The sequence below is a fragment of the Cavia porcellus genome, unplaced genomic scaffold (genome assembly GCF_034190915.1).
Source record: "Cavia porcellus strain 051 isolate PalLab524CR breed Dunkin Hartley unplaced genomic scaffold, mCavPor4.1 scaffold_1, whole genome shotgun sequence".
In the NCBI taxonomy this organism is placed as follows: Eukaryota; Metazoa; Chordata; class Mammalia; order Rodentia; family Caviidae; genus Cavia; species Cavia porcellus.
The window spans coordinates 46,791,428-46,812,354 of record NW_026947484.1 but is presented as its reverse complement, the minus strand read 5'-3'; the positions used below and the strand labels follow the sequence as shown (position 1 = coordinate 46,812,354).

The 20,927-nt window shown below is 39.7% G+C and overlaps 1 protein-coding gene across 4 annotated transcripts in view; it reads right to left on the bottom strand.

Annotated features, from left to right (window-relative positions):
• The window catches only part of Gng2 (G protein subunit gamma 2), a 100,199-nt gene that overhangs the window by 61,200 nt on the left and 18,072 nt on the right, over positions 1–20,927 (bottom strand). The gene's annotated exons all lie outside the window — the stretch shown is intronic.

Sequence of the window (20,927 nt, the reverse complement as noted above, 5' to 3'; positions counted from 1 at the left end):
TCTTACTGTTATTACCATTCTTTCTTCAGTTCCGGCAGAGGGCTGGACCGAGGATGGCCTGAGCCCTAGATGAGGGACCAGGGCAGAGTCTGTGGCATCAGTCACAGAACGGGTGGAACTTGGCAGGACCAGGGCCACTCAGGTACGAAAGGGCGAATGGGCTGGGAGAGGGGAAATGAGTGAGTTCCCCCAGATAACCCCAACTGCAAATTTTCCAAATGAGTTCCCTCAGATAATCCCAAGTGCAAATTTGTCAGAAAGGGGTTAGGACCAGAAGTACCTTGCAGAGATAGGGTGGCATTCGAAGACAAAGACTCATGCTCCGAGACATAGGTCCTTCAAGATACGTTCCAGAGCTGAGATGGGTTTGCAGCCAGCTCACCAAGATGCTGTGAGACTTGGAGATTGGATCACAGCTGTCCTTCCTCACCTCCCAACCTTTCTCCTGCAAAACTATCAGAATCCCGAGTCTTTATCAATCAGTGTCCTGGACCACTCTTCCTGTTTTATTTCTACCAACTCATCAAGTGCCGCAGCAGGAATGCCCAAAAGGCACTGCCCATGGCCAACTCCAGCATTCAGGGAGACCTGGTGGGTGATTTAGTCCTAGGTTCAGGCTGCTGGGAAGCTTGCCCCTGTCAGGGACAGAGGATCCCTCATCTCAGAGGCTACGATGGGACAGAGCTTGATGGTTCTGCTGTGGATTGCGCATTTGTATGCCAGGCACATCCTACCATTTTTAGCTATTTTTAATTCAAAGGATGTTAGTGCATATCCTACCATTTTTAATTCAGACAAAGAAACTGTCCCAGGCCTTTGTGACTGTTTTATTTGTTCTAGCGAGTTTTTGCTAGAGCTATTTTTGAAACAACTTCTCTTTCTTTCTTTTTTTTTTCTTCTTTCTTTGGAGTAATCTTTTCAAGCTTTGTTTCATGTGACTTGTGCCTAACTTTTTATTACATGAGGATGAAGAAACAGATGAACAGTGAGAACAATCTTTCTCCCGGCCAAGCCTGTGCTGCTGCTTCCTTTCCTGGCCCAATCAGACCCTAGTGAGTGCTCTGAGCAGCTCTGCCTCACAGCAGGACTTGCTAAGGGGACCCCAAAGGAAAGACCTTGGTGTTTGGACCCCAAGTGTAAGGTACATTTAGGATTGACCTGATACGTAAAATCTTTCTTGTGCTTTCCCAAAGCAATCTTACCTAGATAATTTTTTCCGTAAATACAGTTGTGGTTGTTATTTCTTTTCCTGGGGGAGGTCACGGTCTTCACAGTGACTACATCTGAAGTCAACATTTGGAATGTCATCTGGCCTTTCTTTCCAGATGTTTCAAGATTTCTTACTCACTGAGATTTGAAAATGGTGAAAGTAAAAATCTTGGCACCTTTCTCTAGATGGTAATTTGATACATAAAAGCCAAATCAATCAGCTCTGCACATATTTTATACTTTAAATTGTTGATTCCTTTAAAATTTTCTTATTGGCTCAAGTATGTATCCATATAATTTTTTAAACACTAAGTATTTTTATTTAGAAAGTATTTTGTGATCCCTCTTATATTCCTCACTGTTCATCATTTCTTCAGAGAATAAGCTGAATGATTTTACTTAAGGCAAATATCCCTTCGTCAAGATCCCTTTCACACTATCCAGGTTTGTAGTCACTTTTGCTACTGTGAAATAGAAAAGTTTCTGAAATGTATTTTCATTAGTTTGTGAAACCTAATGTAGTAGCAAAACCTGACCTGATCAACACACTATTATCCATCATCTTTTTGTGCCTACCTAGTATAAATATTGAAAAATTTTGCTGCAGAATTAGGATTTATTACTTAGTGCTGCTTCAGAAACTGCTAGGAGTGTTACTTCATATACTTTACATATGCCATATTAACTTCATTAAATGTAAAAAATTCCAAGTTCTCATTTAGCTCCAAAGGTTTTAGGTAACAGATTTTGGATAAGTTGGAAGCACTGAATATAATATCTCTGTTATTTTTAAGTTAAGATATATGCTGTCTTCTAGGAATGGTTTAGTCTTGGATTTTACAACTTTACCTAAGCCATTTAATTTTTTATTTGATGTGGTAGTTAATCAATATTTTCCTAATTATTTAGTAATTATTCTTGTAATTGCTTTTTTTAAAAAAAAACTACTTTTGAAAACATCCTTAATTGTGATCTTGCAATTTGTACTACATAGCTTTTATTTCTTGGCTTGTATCTTCTTTCTCATTTAGCTATAGTTGACTATTTTTAAAAAAAATTCTGACTAAGAACTTTTGGTTGTGTCATGTCAGACAGTTTTAAAATTTGCTGTTGTTTTCCTATTGTTACACAGTTTTCTGGAATCATAACTTTTAAAAGTTAGTTATTTTGATATAAAGAAAGAACAAAAATAGAAGATTCAAAAACAGGAAATAGGGAAAACTTCAAATAATTTCCCATATTCTCTATTTCATTGTTTCAAAAATATTTCTATATATATGCTAATTTGTTTCTTTTATACTTCTAGTTTCTTGAAGCTCACGGAAAAGAAAGTTTTGAGCTATTATGTGTTCATTTCTATTGTAAGAGAGACTTTTTGTTCTGTGATTTGTACTGAGTAACATTTTGCCTATTCTTTTAAGATTATGGGTACACAATGTATTAGCTATTGTTAGTCTCTAATTTTCCCTATGAATTTTTGTTTTTTTAGGGAAGTATGAAGAGTTCTTTTTATATTTTATTAATACTTATATTTGTTACATTGCAAGAAGAGTTAGTTATTTTGAAAAGTTTTCTTTGATTTCTGATTTGGATGTTGAGGTTATGCTGTTGAGGATTTCCATTTGAGACATCTCTGACATTTTAGAAGACTCACTATGAAGAGGGCAATTTACATTGCTTAGATCATCAGACTCCCAGAGGTAGAACTATTTCTCCTTTAACTTCTGGTTGTAAATATAAGTACATTAAAAAAATTCTGTACAGTATTTTAAACTGATGATAAAATTCCTCCAGTAAGTGATACTCATCTTGAGATTTTTATCTCAAAATTATCCTCTGTTCAACAAATAAGACGATGCTTTGAAGAATATTTAAACTTAAATATATTCATTTATTGAATATATTTGCTTTTACTTTTAAAACGATTTTAGTGATCTAGAACTAAGAGAAGGAACAGGAAGCATAATCATGGGTGCTCACAGAGCTGCCTTCATCAGAAATGATGCTGGCCCACAGTAGCCGAGCTGGATTAGGGCAAGTGGTCCTAACCCCTCTCCTTAATAATGCTGAAGTCCAGCTTACCACATCTGTCCCCAGGGATTTGAACTCAGGATTTCTCTGTGCTTTAGGCTGAGAACATGTTTTAGCTTATGTATTTTTATATTTATTTTAGATCCAGACATTTTACTAAATGATGAATCCAAAAGAAACATTTTGCATACTGAGATGCACGTTTTAAAAGAAAGCTATCATACTTTCTCGAAAACCACTGCAAAATATTATTAAATGATAAGAAACTTAAGCCAAAAGACATGTTTTCTGGGTGGCGGAAGAAAACCCGGTATATAAGATAGGATTCTAATGCAGTTATGATCAAGTGGTTGATTATGATTCCAGTGGCTGTTTCCTCCTTTTTGGAAGATAACAGAATGACTTTAAAGTTTATATGGAAAGAAATGCCAAACAATATTAAAAAGTATTGAAAAAGAAAAAAGTGAAATGGAGCTTGATTGCTTTCCAGATATTAAAACCTAAAATAAAACTATTATAAACATAATGATATCATAGTGACACATTTCTCTATGTAAAACATAGAGCCTGATCCAAGTATGTGTGGAAACAATACCTGACAGAGGTGGGGCTTCAGTTCAGCTGAGTTTTTCTTTTTAAAAAATTATGCTGTCAGATGAGCAATACATTTGGAGGAACCAAGTTATATTCATGCCTCATATCATATGCAAAATGTATTACTCAGCTTTTCACTACTATAATTAAATCCTGGAGGCAGGCTACCTTATTTTATAAAGGAGGTTTGTTTTGGGTTACAGTTTTGGAGACTGGAAACACAAGCAACATGGCAAAGGTTCCAGCAAGTGCATGCGCGTGCGCACACACACACACACACACACACACACACACACACACCCTGATCACACATTCATCCTTTAGACTTTCTCTTCTTTTTATAAGGGCCACGTGGGGGCTCTACTCAACTGATCAGATCTTACATAATGACTTCCAAAGCCCTCACTGGTAAACACAGTATCAAGACTGTTTCCAATACCACTCATCTTTGAAAATTAAACTTCTGTATCAGTTGTGGGAGGGACAAACCATACATGAACCTAGAAGTATATATTCCACATGGATTTAATGTATAAATGTAAAAAAGTATTTTTAAAATATTAGAAGAAAAGCAAGGATGATAACCATTACACTAGATAAAAGAAATGCAAGGAGCAAGCCAAGAAACCAAAAATGCCACGAAAGGAAAGATAGACATATGTGACTAAATTATTAAAAAGCCACCCAAAACATGGCAACAATAATATAAATAAAAACCAAAGAAAAATGATAAGACAGCGAAATAAGTGACTACATCATGTAGAACAAAGTGTTATCATTAATAAGCTAAGAAACCTGCAAATTGAAAGACTCAACTTTAGAAACATAAGCAAAAGATGAAATGACAATTCAAAGTGGAAATGCAAAAGATCAGTAAAAACATATGAAAACATGTTCAACCTCACCAGAATTCAAAGGGATGCAAATTAAAATAGAACACTATTCTTCACCCAAGAGAGTGGTAATACACAGAGATGAGCAGAACACAGAAAATAATCTCATGCTTGCTAATGGGAGCCTGAAGACATACTCCCTCTGGCTCCACAATGCTCCTAGACTGAATCTCTGGTGAAAAAGAATAAACTAGCTCAGGGGAACACAACCACAAGCAAAGGAGACAATCACGATGTTAATGTTACTGCATAGAAAGGAATGGATTAAAAACCATGCGATCGTTAATGTGAATGAGTTAGATTCGTCCCTACCAGGTAGACGAGTGTTGTGACATCTGTCTTATAAAGCAAAATTGCATGGTAGCGCTAATATGTGAAAACTCCTCAGACAATGACAAGTTATGCATGTGTTATGATGAACTATACAAAATTGCTGATATTCAACTGCTTTTGATAGAATAATAGCGTACTCCTTACCTAACCTACATTTGTTACATATTCATGAGCATGAATAAAACTGTGGAATGACTTCTGAAAATATTAACACCGATACTTGGGAAAGGGGAGAAATAAGGGAGGGGAGAGGAGGAACAAACTTCATCTCCACCCATCTTTGCATTGTTTTTCACATACGAACAAGAACATGTTACAGTACTTCTACAAATTAAAAACATCTAATAAAAGTACATTTGAAAGAAAAATAGAAAAAAAATAAGATTTTCAGGCTGGTTGTAGTTGAAAGAAAGATCAAGACAGAATCTATGGCAGTAGTCTATTTAAATTTATCAAATGCAATACACAAAAGTCAATTATTTCTGCATTTTGTACCAAGATAACTAAAATGGTGTCTTGGAAATTATTATTTAAAAAAAAGAATCAGAGACTTTATCTGCAAGAAAATAGTAAAAATTAACATTCAGAGAACATTATGTGTTGACAAGTGAAACCATAGGAACTCCTTAACACTGCTAATGAAGAGCAAATTGGTGCGATCATTTTAAAACAATTTGGTATTCTAAAAAGTTGGATATTTGCATATTCTCTGACCTAGCAACTGATCTCTAAAGTATGTGTCCTAGAAAAGCTCCTGAGTGTGGACCAGGACCTGTGCAGAGTGTAGGGAACAGCTTTGTTTATTAGAGCAAGAAAAGCTGGAAACCACTCAAATGCCTAAAAGGGTAGAATGATAAATACAGCACTGGGGGTTTTACACAGTGGAAAAGCAATACTGATACACTAATTAATAGCAGTGATAATGAATGAATTACCATTATAAACATCCACATGGCTGAATCTCAAAATATAGTTTTGGATAAAAATACAAGACACAAAGAAAGCAGGATTCCATTTATTTAAGGTTTAAAAGCTGGTAAAGCTAAATAAGATAAATAAAAGCAGGAGAGTGATAATTAAGCCATCTAGATTATGGCTTTCTAGGAAGAAGGAAAAAAGAGAACAGGATTAGGAAAAGGAATACAGGAGTTTTTACAAGTAGTACAGTAGTGCTTTTGGTTAGAATTTCTCTCTTCTACTAATTTGCAGAAATGAGAAAGGGAAAAAACCTGAGGTGTACTTTAGGCCTTTTAAAAAAACATGGGGTTGTTCCTTTGGCCACGTATATGTGAATCTACAAAAAGGATGGGATTGTAGACAAGGGAGTGGGTACTGTCCATAAGAATGCCAGAGATGTCCCATGGTCAGATTGGAAGAGCATTTACAGCGTCACCCAGCATGCTGTTGACATTGCTATAAGCAAGCAAGTTAAGAACAAGATCTTGCCAAGAGCATTCATGTGCACACTGAGCATATTAAGCACTCTCAGAGCGCAGATCACTTCCTGAAATGCATCAAGAAAAAAGATGACAAAAAGAAAGAAATGCCAGCCTGCAGCCCAGAGAAATACATCTTGGAAGAACCAATGGGAAGGAGCTGGAGACTCCCTATGAATTCAAGGAATAAACTGAGGATGTATTTCTGCTGCTCAGTGTCCCCCAAAGCAGCTAAAGTGTTCTAGGTCCCGGGGTTCAATGCCTAGCACTGCTTAAAGATGAAAAAGTCCTCAGAATTGGGAGCATGAGGTGTGTGGTGCCCTCACCCCAGAGAAATTAACACTCAGTGTAGATTCTCACTGCACACAGCTGCCGTGTCATGTCTTTATTCTTCATGTGCAGGGTTTTTATTGCTGAAAGACATGAGGTAATGTGCAGCAGTTGTAGACTGAAGTTGCCAGATATTTATGAAACATTTATTTTGGCTTGAAGATAGTTCCTCTAAGTCATCAGGGGAAAAAGATGTATGAAAATAAATAGACGCAATTTATGACATTACAGTTAAATGAACTGTTTAAAGCACCTTCCAAATACATACATCCAATACCTCCACATATACTTAGGAAAGTACATGCATTTATTTTGTATCTTTTTTTTTGGGTACCAGGGATCAAACTCACAACCTCGTGCTTGCCAAGCAGGTGCTGTACCACTGAGCTATAACCTCGGCCCTTATTTTAGTAATGGTCTTTATAACTGTGTGTACATGAATGCATGTTTTAACGTGTGGTACACTTCACACACGCAGAGGGAAAAAATCCAGGTCTATGTGTATCTGCACCTACAAAACCCACCCTCTTGCTGGAGCAGCCACTTGGCCATCTTCCAGGTATATTCTGAGCTGCAGATATTTAACATAGAAGGGAATGGGTAGATTTTCGGAGCAACATTCAAGGAATCAGCCACTGCTTGTTTAATGCCAGGGCAAAACACAGTTTTACATTCTGTAGTATACCTGAGGTTGGAGAGTAAACAGAAAACTCAAGCTAAATGTACAAACTGCTATGTTTCAAGTCATCCAAGAAAAAAATAACTTCCTGCACAACAAAGCTAACCTTTCTGAGCAGAGGTACATTGGCTTTACTTTTGCCCTGCATTCATGATACCTTTCACTGACCTTAAGTTTTAAACCAAAGGACACCAAAACTCAAACCTTGGCTACTAAGATTTTCAAGAACCAGGGGAAAAGCTTCCTTTTCTCTGGGACATACAATGAGTACCCAGGAAACTTACTGGCTTGCTGAATGAGACAGTGTTTCACCAGATGAAGGAAGACAATCAGAAAGGGAGGAAGTCTGTTCCCACTCCCACCCCACAGCTGCCTGAACTCAGCCCCCACCCCCATCAATGAGTCATGGCTCCTCTGCCCCGGACCCCTTGCCTCGCCACGGATTACGCTGAGTATTCGGGCTTCTACTTCGCTCACTCCGTTCTAGCCAGTGCTGTTAGGAGTTTGATAAGTAATCTGATTGAGCTAAAATGCTTTCCCGACAGGATATCCTGTATCTACTTAACTAAATAAGGCTAGAGGAAGGCTGATTAGACAATCTGAACACGTGTTATTTTTAAAAGGAAAGGAAAGGTAAAAAAAGTCAAAGCAACCACAGACCTTTTATCATCTCAAGTAAAACAAAATAATACAATACTGAAATACCTCGTATCAGCGAATGCAATTTATTTACTGATGTCACATTTTTATTTTTACTACTAGAAATTTCCACTTTGTGTTCAAGACCCAGGAATGCAGGTTGTAGCACAGGGGATGAGGTCAACAGCTTTATGTTTTTCTTTATCAAATAAAAAAAAAAAAAAAACAAAGAAGGGCTGGGGATTTAGGGCTGGGGATTTAGCTCAGCGGCATAAGTGCCTGCCTTGCAAGCACGTGGTTGTGAGTTCGATCCCCTGTACTGATTAAAATAAAAGGAAATTAAATTAATTACTGTTCTTGAATATTTTTCATAGCTTCATTGAGATTGTCATATAATGTCATAAAGTATGTCTTTTAGTATATTCACAGTTACACATACGATACCACTGTTAAATTCCTAAACATGTCCTCATATCAAAAAAAAAAAAAAAAAAAAAAAGAACCATACCCATCCAGGATGCTTCAATATACAGAGCCACATAATACATGGCCTGTTGTGTCTGTCTTCTTTCACTTGGCAAACATTTTTCAGGGTTCATTCATGCTGTAACGTGTATCAGTGTGTTCCTTTTTACCACTGAATAATCCGTCATATGAAAATAACACTTTTGTTAAACCATTCATCAGAAGGTAGATATTTGGATTATTTCCTCCAGGTTGTTGGTTTATAATAAAGGGCAAAGAAACAAGCCTAGGAAGCAGAAGGAACTGGAGCTCAGCTCTAAACTCAATCAAAACCAGCAATGAGTAAACACAATTACTGCTAAGTGCATTTCTACTCAATTCTTAGAAGATGCACCACTCCTAGATGGTACTAATGGAGAGGGCAGTTTGTAAACATGGAATTTCAAAAAAGATTTGTTTCCTATTATAAGGACCCGAGAAAGGAAATGTAACTAAAACATAATTGAGTAATGTCTACTAATAGTCAAAATCATACTCAACTATAATAGAATGCTACCTTCTAATGAAAGGAATAAACTGCTGATGTACAGAACATAGATGTATCTCAAAGCAGTTATGATGGGATGGGAATGAGAAGATTTTGTTAAGGGGCCAGAGGAAACTTTCTGGAGTGGACGTTTTCATTATCTTGATTGTAGCAATGGTTTCTCAGGTATATAAAGCCAGTAAAAGTTCAACAAATCATACTCTTAAAAATGTCATGTATCATGTATTACATATTAATCATACTTCAATAAAGCAGTATTTTTAAAAACAGCATATTGTATAGTCCAAGCATCAAATTATGTATGTTGAATATGCACAGGATTTTGTCTATCATTTATGCTTCAAGTTGTTTAAAAAGAGCATATATACCCCTCCTAATACCTGCATTATACTGGATGGGAAACACTTCCTTTATTTTGCATACAATTTTGTAATAAATCAAAATATTCTTATTCTGGAAAATTACAGTAGAGAGTTCCGCAGCTTGCCGAGATGGTCACAGAATTAAACTGAGATCTCTTTTTCTTTTACCCCCAAATCTATGCTCCATTCCTGGCACCATACTGTGTCTTCCTGTTCCCATCACAACATTTCCCAGGTAAAGCAGGGGGGCGTTCTGCATTTCTTTTTCTGTTAACCATCAATTTATGTGGCCACAGACACCTCTCTAATTATGAGGATTTACCTGATTTAGTTGACTTATTCATTTTCCCTGGATCAGAGTGCTTAATCTAGATTAGATCAAGGCGAGTAATCTTGGTCTCCAGGTCAAAGGAATACAAATAACTCACAGGAGATTAAAACCAAAACTAGTCCCTCCCCTACTAGCCAGCACCACCTCTCTTTGGGAAAACTGTCGTTCTTTGGATCCGGGGATGCCCAAGGATGCGCGCTGGCTAATACTGCTCTACAGTGCAGCTACTTTAGGCAGCAAACTTGAACTGTAAATTGAGGTTCTCATCTCACTGCTGAGCGGGGTGAGTGTGCGGATGGTCCCGCCTGGGTACCTCCTCCTGATCACCTTTCACAAACAGCTGAGCTTACACTTCCTTCGTTTTGCATATAAGTTTATAGTAAGTCAAAATAGTCTTATTCTGCACAGTAGGAAAGTTGAGGTAGAGAGTTCAGTAACTTGCCAACATGGTTTGGGTCCGTTTGAATATAGGCTGTGGCCTTGATTGAGTAAACTTCCTGAAAATAGGAAGGTTGCTTAACACGGGTTTTTTGTAAGATGGTTATATTTTCAGGGGCAGGGAGCAGTGTTGTCATTGTGTTCATGCAAGATTTCCATGAGGATTAACTGGGCTATCTTCTGTTTTCTGTTCAAATCCACTCTGCATCCTGTTCCGCCAGACCCTGTGCCCTGTGAGACCAAACTGCACGGCTGGAGTAGCAGCCTTCCTTGCTCTTCACCTTCTGTTGGGTTTGGCCAGGGGGGAGCAGAAGCAGATGGGAGAAGGAAGTGAGCAGAATCGATTAGAGCTGTGCATTTCCCGGGACCCCTGTCCCTAGGGGCTGTTTCCTTTCCTCAGAGGCCGCAGGTCCCTGCAGGAGACCCTGTCCTTGCATCTCCCATTGCTTTAGGGAAAGAGGTGGCAGGAGCCTGGGAAAATGCACTCTTCCTCACAAGCCCCCACCTACTGCCCATATCCTTGGACAGCTTCTCTTTATTAATTATGCTCTCCTAAAATTAACAAACTGGAGGATGCCAATTGTTACCAATGCAACTGACACTGTCCAACAGAGGACCCAGAGAACGCCTCATTCAAAGTAAAAGCTTATTATTCTAGGTCCTCAGTTTATATGAAAATGCCAACATGCATGGCGCTGATAGCAGTCAAAGGCAAACAGCTGCTGGGTCAGGTGTGGAGTGGGGAAGTCAAGCCACACTGATTCACACGCGCACCAGCAGGCCCTGGTGATTGTGTAAGGTGAGGCAGACTCACAGACACTCGGGGGAACAGTGAGAGTCATGGTTGCAATTCACAGAGTGAAAGTGTGAGAAATGTAAAATATTTTCAGGTTGAGAGACTCTGTTTCTTTATGCTTATAAATCCATAGCCTTCAACCTTTTTGCATGTACTATTCTACTTAGATTGAGGCTTTCAATCACTTTTTTCATCTTAACTATGACATATAAGGAGAAGGATGTTTGCTAGAATAAAAACTGCCTAAATGGCAAATTCAAGATTTCTGAGAGGTACCATTTGTTTTTCCTCATTGAGAGATATTATCATAGATAGTGAAAAATGCTATAAAAGTGAAGTGTCGTTTCTCGTGTCATGAATAAGTTATAATCTCAAGTAGTTTTGACTACTCAGAGCTTGTATCAAAGATAGTATCTTTTTTTAAAAGCTGAATCTTGATCCAACTAATCCCTAGGCAAATACTTTTCTCCTACCAGAATCACCCTAATTGTATCATTCTCAGATGAAGACAACTAGAATAGCTCCTTGAAGTTTTATTTTTTTTCAATGATTTTTTTCTCTAATAAACCAAAAATGCTACTAAGGGAGAATTTGTTAAGTTCTTTTAAGAATAAAAAATTAAAATGTTGAAATATTAATATGATGCTTTATTTGTTCGAGGTGTATTTTGTATGCACGCGTATGTGTGTGTATGTGTGAGAGAGAGAAAGAGAGAGACAGAGACAGAGGGAGAGGGAGAAACACACACAGAGAGAGACAAAGATTGATACAGAGGGAAGGAACAGGAGATAGAAAAGAGACAACATTGAGTTAGTCCAAGCCAGAAGGAAAAGTACACCTTTATATTTATTACAAGTATCTATTAGAATTTCAGAGTAACTGAAAGCAGATCTAAAATGAAAATTTGGGGAACGCTGGCAGCTTCCATTTAATTCTGCATAAAACCAGAAGTTTCTCACAAAGATCTCTTCTTATTTTCCAAATGAGAAAATAAAATTCTCTTCCAAAAGTTCATTCTTTCAGCTTTTCCTGTCTCAGTGTAATGAACCCATGAATAATACTGTCTTACAGGAGTGTCACATTTTACAATTTACAAAGTGCTTTCCTATTTCTCATCTCAACTGATGCCCACAATAGTTCAGACATAGTCAGGGCACGCATTACAAATCCTATTTACAGATAGAGAAACTAAGGCCTGGAGATACCAGCCTAGATCCTTTTAGTGACAACTTGAATTAGCAGGTACAAAATGGAAGTGTAGTCACTGGAATCATGAACTCCTTCTGGTACGTGACATGTTTCAGCCCCTTCGTCTATCTGCATGCTCTCCTCTCTCTCTCTTTTCCACCTTTCCTCTCCCTGTTTCCCTACCACATCTTCATTTTCTGTTCACTGGACTGTATTTGCTCAGCAGACTGGAACATGGCCTCGTGTGACTCCTGCTGCCTTGACACTGGGGAAAACGGTGTTGGACAAAGCATGCGCTGGAGAATTGCAAGGGCCCTGCTGATCTCATGCTCGCCCTCTCTGGGCCAACCCTTGCAGTGAGGGGATGAAGATTACGGCTTCTTCAGCTTGGGTCAAGTCCCCACCCCTGTGGCCTAGACAGACAGACAAAACTGGAACAGAACAGCTACTGGGGAAACAGAAGAGAGGCAGCCACCCTGCTTGGGTGCTGTGCCGTCTTAAATACCCTGCCCAGTGGGCACAGGCCAGATCCTGAGACTGCGCCCAGCCCCAGCCCCTTCACGATTGGTCTCCACAGAAGCCACCAAGCTGTTGCTAAGCTTCTTTCATCCCCGCAGGCACTAATGCGGCCTGGGAAAAAAACCTGGCTTCCAGTCCTGATCCTGTCACTGGTCAGCTGTGTGACCAAGAGCAAGTTCCTTAACCTCTGAGAACCACAACTTCCTCTTTTATAAAATAAACAATTCCTGCCTTCCAGGGTCATCGGAAGGGTGCAGGGAGATAATGCACTCCAGATGACTTGAAAATCATAAAGCAACTGCACGCAGGGCTGTCATTTCATATGTAAATGTCGCAGGGCTAAGATGACACTTTAGCATTTTTCAGTGGTAGTTCTCCACACTGCCAGCCTTTGGCATTAGCATCACTTTGGCTTTGACATTTTCACTCTTTCAGTTTTAAAAGGCTCCTTTCAAAAATAAGCATCAAAAAAAGTACAAAAGTACAAAAGTTTCAAAAGTACAAGGCGGAGCTCTGAAGAGAAGCTGCTAAACAGATGGTCCAGTGGTACTTAACGTACTCACCTTTTCCATACAGATTAACAGGGGACAGAGAATTTCTGGAACACACAAGAAACTATTAACAGTGGCAGCCCCTGGGGAGTCAGGCTGGAAGTTGGAGGTGGGAAAAAAAAACTTTCAATTTTTATTTATGCCTGTCTTTCCTACTTGGATTTTAAAACTCGTTCACATATATACTTTTCATAATTAAAAAAAAAACTGATAAAAGATTAAAATCATTTTCATCACAAAAAAGAGCCCCTATACTGTATGGTCAGGTGGCTGTAGAGCTTCTAAAAATTTCTTATTAGTGATCAAACCAGATATTTCTAGTTACCACATAACTAGTAAAGTAAAATTAATATCACCAAGTAAAACCTCATTTTCTTCTGTATCAACATGCAGTTTTTCATGAATCATACTGAGAATGCTCATTTCCACCTGATGAGGATATGAAATTAAACTCTTATACATTCACACATGAAAAATGAAATTGATCTTAATAACCAACTTTCAAAACATGGTGCTCGTGACCACGTCCCCATGACTACTTCCCTGAGCACACTTCCCAGGGGCCATCAGGGATGCTGGGCTTTGAGGAACCACAGCATTGGGTAGCTGAGGGGCTGTGTGATATTTTCTAGGAAAATAAAGGTTTCACAGAGGCATATGCCAAAGCTGAAAGAGATATGCAGCATTTTTAAAATGACACCACGCCTATGAACTTTGAGTGCTAGGCACAGGCTAAGTGCCGTGGTGTTACACAGAACCAGAGAAAGGTTGCTTCTAAATCTAGATGAAAGTTAAAGCCCCAATCTTTCATAATTAAGCCAAGAATTGCTTTTGAACCTCTGTGCGTCATCCCTCGAAATAAGTCCTTGTCAGGTGATGGCCTCTGGGATATCTAAGGAGATATTTTAATAAAAGATATTTCTATATATGAAATTTGTCACTTTGATCACATTTCATTAAAGTTATCACATCTGGATTCTTTCCATTTTATAGTTTCCAATTACAGTATGCAGCTATAGGCTATTAAAACCTTCCCAGTCTACATATACAATTTCTATCCCATGATACATAGAAGAAAGCCTAGTGTTTTAAATTGTTGAACTACAAAACCCCTTTTTATTGTAAACAACTTTGCCAAGGATAGATCAGCCAATAAACTAGTAACAAAACCCACACATCTTAAAAACAATTAGTCTCAACTCTCAAAGATGTTCCCTTCTCATCTCCTTGACAGTTTCTTTAATTCTACCTTGCAGATACTTACACGTCCAAATACCTTCTTCTGGCAATGGAATAGAATAGAAAATAAGCCTAGAAATCCAACATAAGTGCATTCAAGTAGACACAGACTTCTTCCAGAATATGAATGTAGACAAAAGGACCTTTATTCTCTCCCTTTTGAAGTTCGGTCATGAACCTGTTTTTTTTCAGTTAAAAGTCATATAACATAAAATTAACCATTTAAAAGCACACAGTTCAAAGGCATTTAGTACATTCACAACACTATGAAAATATCACCTCTATCCAGTCTCATCACCCTAACAGGAAACCCAGTACCTAGGAAAGCAGTCTTTTTGATCTATTATTTACACTTACATTATAATTTCTCTTTGGGAAAGAGTAAGTAAGTAAGTAAGTAAGTCTGGGTTTAAATTACAGCACAAGGATTTGATTTAATTTCTTGTAGAATTTGTTGATTCACAAAAATCAGTAGAAGTTTAAAGTTGAATAAGCCTTCCTTCCTTCCTTCTTCAGTGATAGAGATTAGTCTCTTGGATTCTAGGGAAATGATCACCACTGAGCTACACTCTCAGTCCCAAGGCTCGTCATAATGAAATATGGCCAGCTTGGAAGTCCTCAAGGAAGAAATCCAGTATCAAAGTAATTCACAATTCTGTCTAGAACTTATTATGTATGATCAGAAATCTAGATCTTATCAATAGCTGATAGTGCTGAATCTTTTATGGGGGTGATAACGGAAAGAATTCCTCAGATCTACCAACTAGGGCTGCCTGAAAGATAGAAAACGATGAAACACATTAAAAAAAAAAAAAGACTTTCAGTTCCTAAAAACCAAATGCCTGTTCTGAGGAAGCCAACTTATTGCTCTTTCAAGTACAATTAGCAGTTTTCTTTGCTTAGTCCCAATGATTTAGAGAATAAAAAGGCCAAACAGAAGCCACAGAAATGGAAGCGTTGAGGCCCTAGGATCTTCAGCATCCATAGTTTCCCAGCCTGGCTTTGCTATGGATAAAGGACAATGACATGGGGAAAGACACCAAGGAAGCAGAGAGAGGCTGAGCAAGTGCCTTTACTAAAGGCAGCAGCAGGGGGTAAGAAGCCCACCGTGGGGCTGTCAGGAGGCAGGAAGGGTGGTTTTGTTTTGTTTTGTTTTGCTTTGCTTTTAGATATTGAGACAGGGTCTTGCTGAGTCACTAAATTGCCCAGGCTGGACTCAAACTTGCCACTTCCTGCCTCAGAGTACTGAGATTATGACTGTTTTACTGGAGTTCTTAGAGCCAGATACAAGTCCAAGCCATTATCCACTCTAGCCCTCTCTCCTTAGGCATACAAGAGAGTCTTCCTAACAGTGATCACTTCCTAATCCATCCATGCTGTCGTGTGAGCGTGTGTGTGTGTGTGTGTGTCTGTGTGTGTGTGTGTGTGTCTGTGTGTGTGTGTGTGAGAGAGAGAGAGAGAGAGAGAAAGAGAGAGAGAGAGAGCGCGAGCTCTGTGCTGCTCCGGCAAACCTGGATTTTATAGCTTCATCCATGCTGATGCGCTGAAAAAGATTCAGGGAGGCCTAAGCAGTTATTAACTGAGTTATTAAAGTTTCAATCATCAGAAGTGTGTTGGTTTCGCTACACAACGGAAGGGACTCAGCTCTTAATCAGCATCTGTCATTTCACAAACACTGCTGGTTCGTCTCAGCTCCAAATCTCAGGATTTTTTTTTTTAGAGATAGTTTGGCCCAACATGTACAGTCATTTCTCAGTATTCATGGAAGACACAAAATCTGTGCTGCTCAGGTCTCTTAAATTAAAGACACAGTATTTACATAAAGCCTACTGCATATCTTTTCACACACTCTAATTGTCTCCAGCATATCTCCTACAAGGCACACGCTATGTAAACAGTTGTTATACAGCCTTGTTTAGAGAACAGGGACAAGGAAAAAAGTTGGCAGGTGCTCAGTGAAAAAGCAATTTTTTTCCCCAAAGATTTTTCATCTGCAGTTGGTTGAATCCATAGAGAATTCATGAACATGAAGGCTCCATTGTATGCAGGACTAGAGTTTGTCAGAGGCGTTGGATTTGCTGCCATTTTCAATCTAAACTACGGTTGATTATCTTCATTAGTTCAATCTTAATATCCTAGGACTCTCCTGGTTTTAGTACTGAAAGTCCTATGTCCCAGGAAACTCCAGTCTTGGACCACTCAGGACAGTTTGCTGTCCTCTGTTTGGACTTCAGAACTGTGTCACTAGACTAGCTTAAAATGGATACAAAGGGGAGTGGCAACAAAACCAGTCAAAAAACTGAAAATCTGCACTGAAAGTCTCCAGCCGCATTCCACTCCAAAGATGGTTTTCAATAAATAACCCAGTAGGCCACTTTATTCACCAGGCGAGAAACGGTTTCTTGCTTTGCAGAAATGACCTATCTACTATATGGAGAAAATTAAACTATGGCTTGAAACTGGCTATAATAAATAATGCTACATGAGGTTCTAAAATATTATATTATCTTACTCCCAATTTCCACATTTTAGAGCCTAATAAATAACGCATATTATGACAGTCAGACCTAACAGCATAAAATGAGAGCCTCGGTTTTCTTTGGTCCTATTCAAATTTCTTGGAACCTGTGTGCTGTAGGCAAACTCCCCAGAGTTGGAGAAATGCCAAAAGCAGCAAACTCTCCACACAGCTCACCTATAGCACCAGAAAGTCCAGCCAAGAAAGGGCCCCTGGACTTCAACCTGTCCATTTACTCCAATGCCTAATACTCCAAGAAAACCAAAATGCCTCAGTACCTGGACCTATAAAACAGGAATTACACAGCCAAGAAAAGAACTTGCTTCATTAACTTGGGAACTCAAAACCTTCTCAATTCTGCATAATTGGCTGTTACAAGATCCCCCTCTGCTACCTAAAGCCTTCCTACCTTTCTGAACAATTAATCGCTTTACTTTGTAGCAGGCAGAATCACAGCACCCAACTAAGTCCACCTCTGTGTCCCCGGAACCTGTGAATGTGTAACCTTATCTGGATAAAGGGACTTTGAAGATGTGATTAAAATAAGGACTTTATGATGAGGAGATTGTCGGGTTTGTCCAGGTGTGCCCAGCCTTATCACACGGATCCTTGACAACCAGAGAACCCCTCTGGCTGAACTCAGTGAGAAGGAGATGTGACAACGGACAAAGCACACAGAATTGCAATGTTCTGGCTTTGAGAATGGAGGGAGGTGGCCCGCAGAAGCCAGAAAAGACAAGGAAATGGATTCTCTCTGGAGCCTCTGAAAAGGCAGCTTAGTCCAGGGAGGTCCCTGTAGAACCCAGCCGTACAACGGTCCATCTGTATGGCTTCAAGCCACTAAGCAGGTAACGTGACACAGAAGCAAGAGACAGCTAATCTACCTTCCATCATTGCTGCGGGAGAATTTACATGATGCCTCTGTTGCCTTTTTAGACCTCAATATTTGACCATTGCTTACCTCGTGTTTGATTTACTTCTCTATGTAGACTTAAAAAAATAGATTTAGTGCTAACCAAATATACTCAGAATCCCTGGGAGCACAAAACAATGTGTCCTTTCACTTGTCCACTTGGTTTAGCTGCTCTCTTTAGTTTGGTAAGCACCAAGACCACTTATACCCCAAACCACTGAGCATCACTGAAATAGGTCATTTTGCATGAAGGAAAAATGCTTTTAAGTGAGAGTGGAAAATGCCGGCTAGTCTTCTTAAAGTGGTGTGCTAAGACTTGGTAGTTTTCAATGTCTCCCTAAGGCACACTGCCTGTCACAGTGACTGGAAGACACCTTCTTTCGGCCAACAAGAAGTTCCAAAGACCATAGTGAAAAATCACCCCGTCACCATTTCAGCGACTCCCAATGAAAAACCCTGTGTGGCTCAATTTGAAAAATTTCAGTCCACTGATTAACATGAAAGAAATCAACACAAACATCAAAGAACATCGGATGCTTATAAGGCAGCTCCTGTTATTAGCAATACTTGGGTAGAATGTAGGGATGTCTCAGCCATTACTTGAACAATATTGTTCTTATATCCAAATAAAGTGATTGTTGGGGATTGGACGTTAGGTATGGTGTTAAAAGCGCGCACACACACACACACACACACACACACAAAAGGGTTTTTGATAATAAGCTCTAAACCACAGATTCTCAACTCTGGCTACATTTTAAAATCATCTGGGGAAGTTTAAAAACTACAGCTGCCCAGGGTTCTGCCCTAAAGATTCTGGCTCAGCAGGTCTGGGGAGGGCCTGTGTATCTCTGCTTTTCGATGCATTCTGGAGATTGCAACGTGCAGCCACCATCTGCCCAGTGCAGAGCAGCCTAGGGGACATGCCATGCAGATGAGGTCACTCGGATCTGAATCCCATCTTCTCTTCCTGTGTTTAGAGCCTAGTTGTCACTCCCCATGCAACCTTCCCAAAGAGACACCTGAGGATTATCCTAGAAGTCTTCCTCTTCTCCACTCGTCACATTAGCCAGCAATCCATCAGCCCTTCCAAATTCTGTGCACCCTTTGGAGACCCCACACCCCCGTACTCTCTTTCCAAGCACCCTGCTATAGAAGGAATTATCCTTTCAGAGAAAATCCCCATCCCATGTCCCTGGCTGCCTCCCACCCAGCAGAGAGAGTCAGGCCTCTTGGATATGGATGGCACCCGGGGAACCTTTTGAGTGTCCCTCGGTGTACTTCCCAAGTCACCCCTCAATCTTCTACTTTCTGGCCACATCCTAGCTGCTCTAAATCTCTCAGACCGCACCAGGCCCTGGGGGAGCTCTGTCTTCCACGCGTGCTTTCTTCCTCATGGAGCCTCTGCTCTCCTTTCCCCTCTGGCTGAGGCTGCTCCATGCCACGGCTCACTCACAGCTTCACCCATGGCATCTGCCTGCCCCGTGACCTCCAGGATAGCCCTGTCCTCCTGTACCCACCCTGGTGGCTCTCCCCTACCACAGGGGTCTCGTGTCCGGCCATGTTTTCCTACATGCGGCTGAGCAGCTCTGGGGCCAGGCCTGTGTGCTTCCCATCTTCCGATTCCCAGCACCGACCCTTCATTATTTTATTCATTCATTCAACAGTTTTATTAAATAGATAACAAGCGCCAGACATGCTGCCTGCGTGCTGGAGGCAACGTTGTTAACAAATCAGAAACCATGCCTGCTCTCTCAGCTTTTCTTACCAGGGAGGCAGATCCCTGCACAAACGCCATACAAGAGAAAGCACCACAGCTGTGGGGAGGGCTTGGAGAAGGCTTGTTTCGGGTGGCGAATGCACAGTGCCAGTACATTAAAAAATGAACAATGTCAAAAACAGCTTTCAGAAATTGCAGCGTTTTGAAACTGTGGCTTCTAATGTTTACACTGAACCATTAGTTGGATGTGGAGTGCATTGTTTTTTAGTCATTGAGCTGCTAATGGGTAACCTTATCTGCAGATGCTGAGTTCAGATTCCAGAACCTCATCAACACAAGTTAAAGAAAATAGACCCTCTTATCCTAAGGCAGGTCTGATGCCCACTTAGGGCTAAATATTCACCGAGTGAATAAATTACTATCTCCAACACACTGATTAAGTAAACTGCTTCAGCTGTAAACAGGCTTTACTTTTCATTAGCATTTTCTGTAGCCATTAAACTGTCATGTAGATAAAAATTAGAAACCAAACAATCAGATTTAGCCTGCCACACAGTAAAATTCCTGAGAAAAGAAGAGAGGTGAGTAGGAATGTAAGTGAAACAACACTGGACCTGAGTTGCTAATTGTTGAAACTGGCTGATGAGGGTACCAGACTGTATTATATTATTAGCGCTGCTTTGGTATAATCTTGAAATTCTTCCTAATGAAGTTAAATTGTAAAAGGGAGGTGGAGAACTTAAATCACTGAAAAGTGGGAACTATGTGTCCCGGTTGGAGCAGATATCCAATCTGTCTCAGGATCACGATGATCTTTCGTGTCTACAACCAGATTCAGATAGTTTTAGCTACTTTGACAGGAAAAGCTTCTTCCAGAAGCAACCCCACCAGCAACAGGCCAACCTTTCTATTGTTTGTGTTGTTGTTACTGCTGTTGTGATTGTCAGGAAAGCAAGCTCGTAACGTCTGGGACCCATCCACAAGAGCAGATCTATCTTCTTTGATCTAATCTGGTCTGAGCTTCTATCTGGCCCAGACTCTTGTCCTCAATGCCCACAACCCATTAGTCATGATGGGTGCCATAAGCCTAGTTTTGTTAAAGTAACAGCTTTAAAAGTTTTCCAGCTTGGATTTTTTATACCAGAATTGCAAAATCTGGGTGAAAATTCAATTTTAATTATTTAAAGAGAATTTTT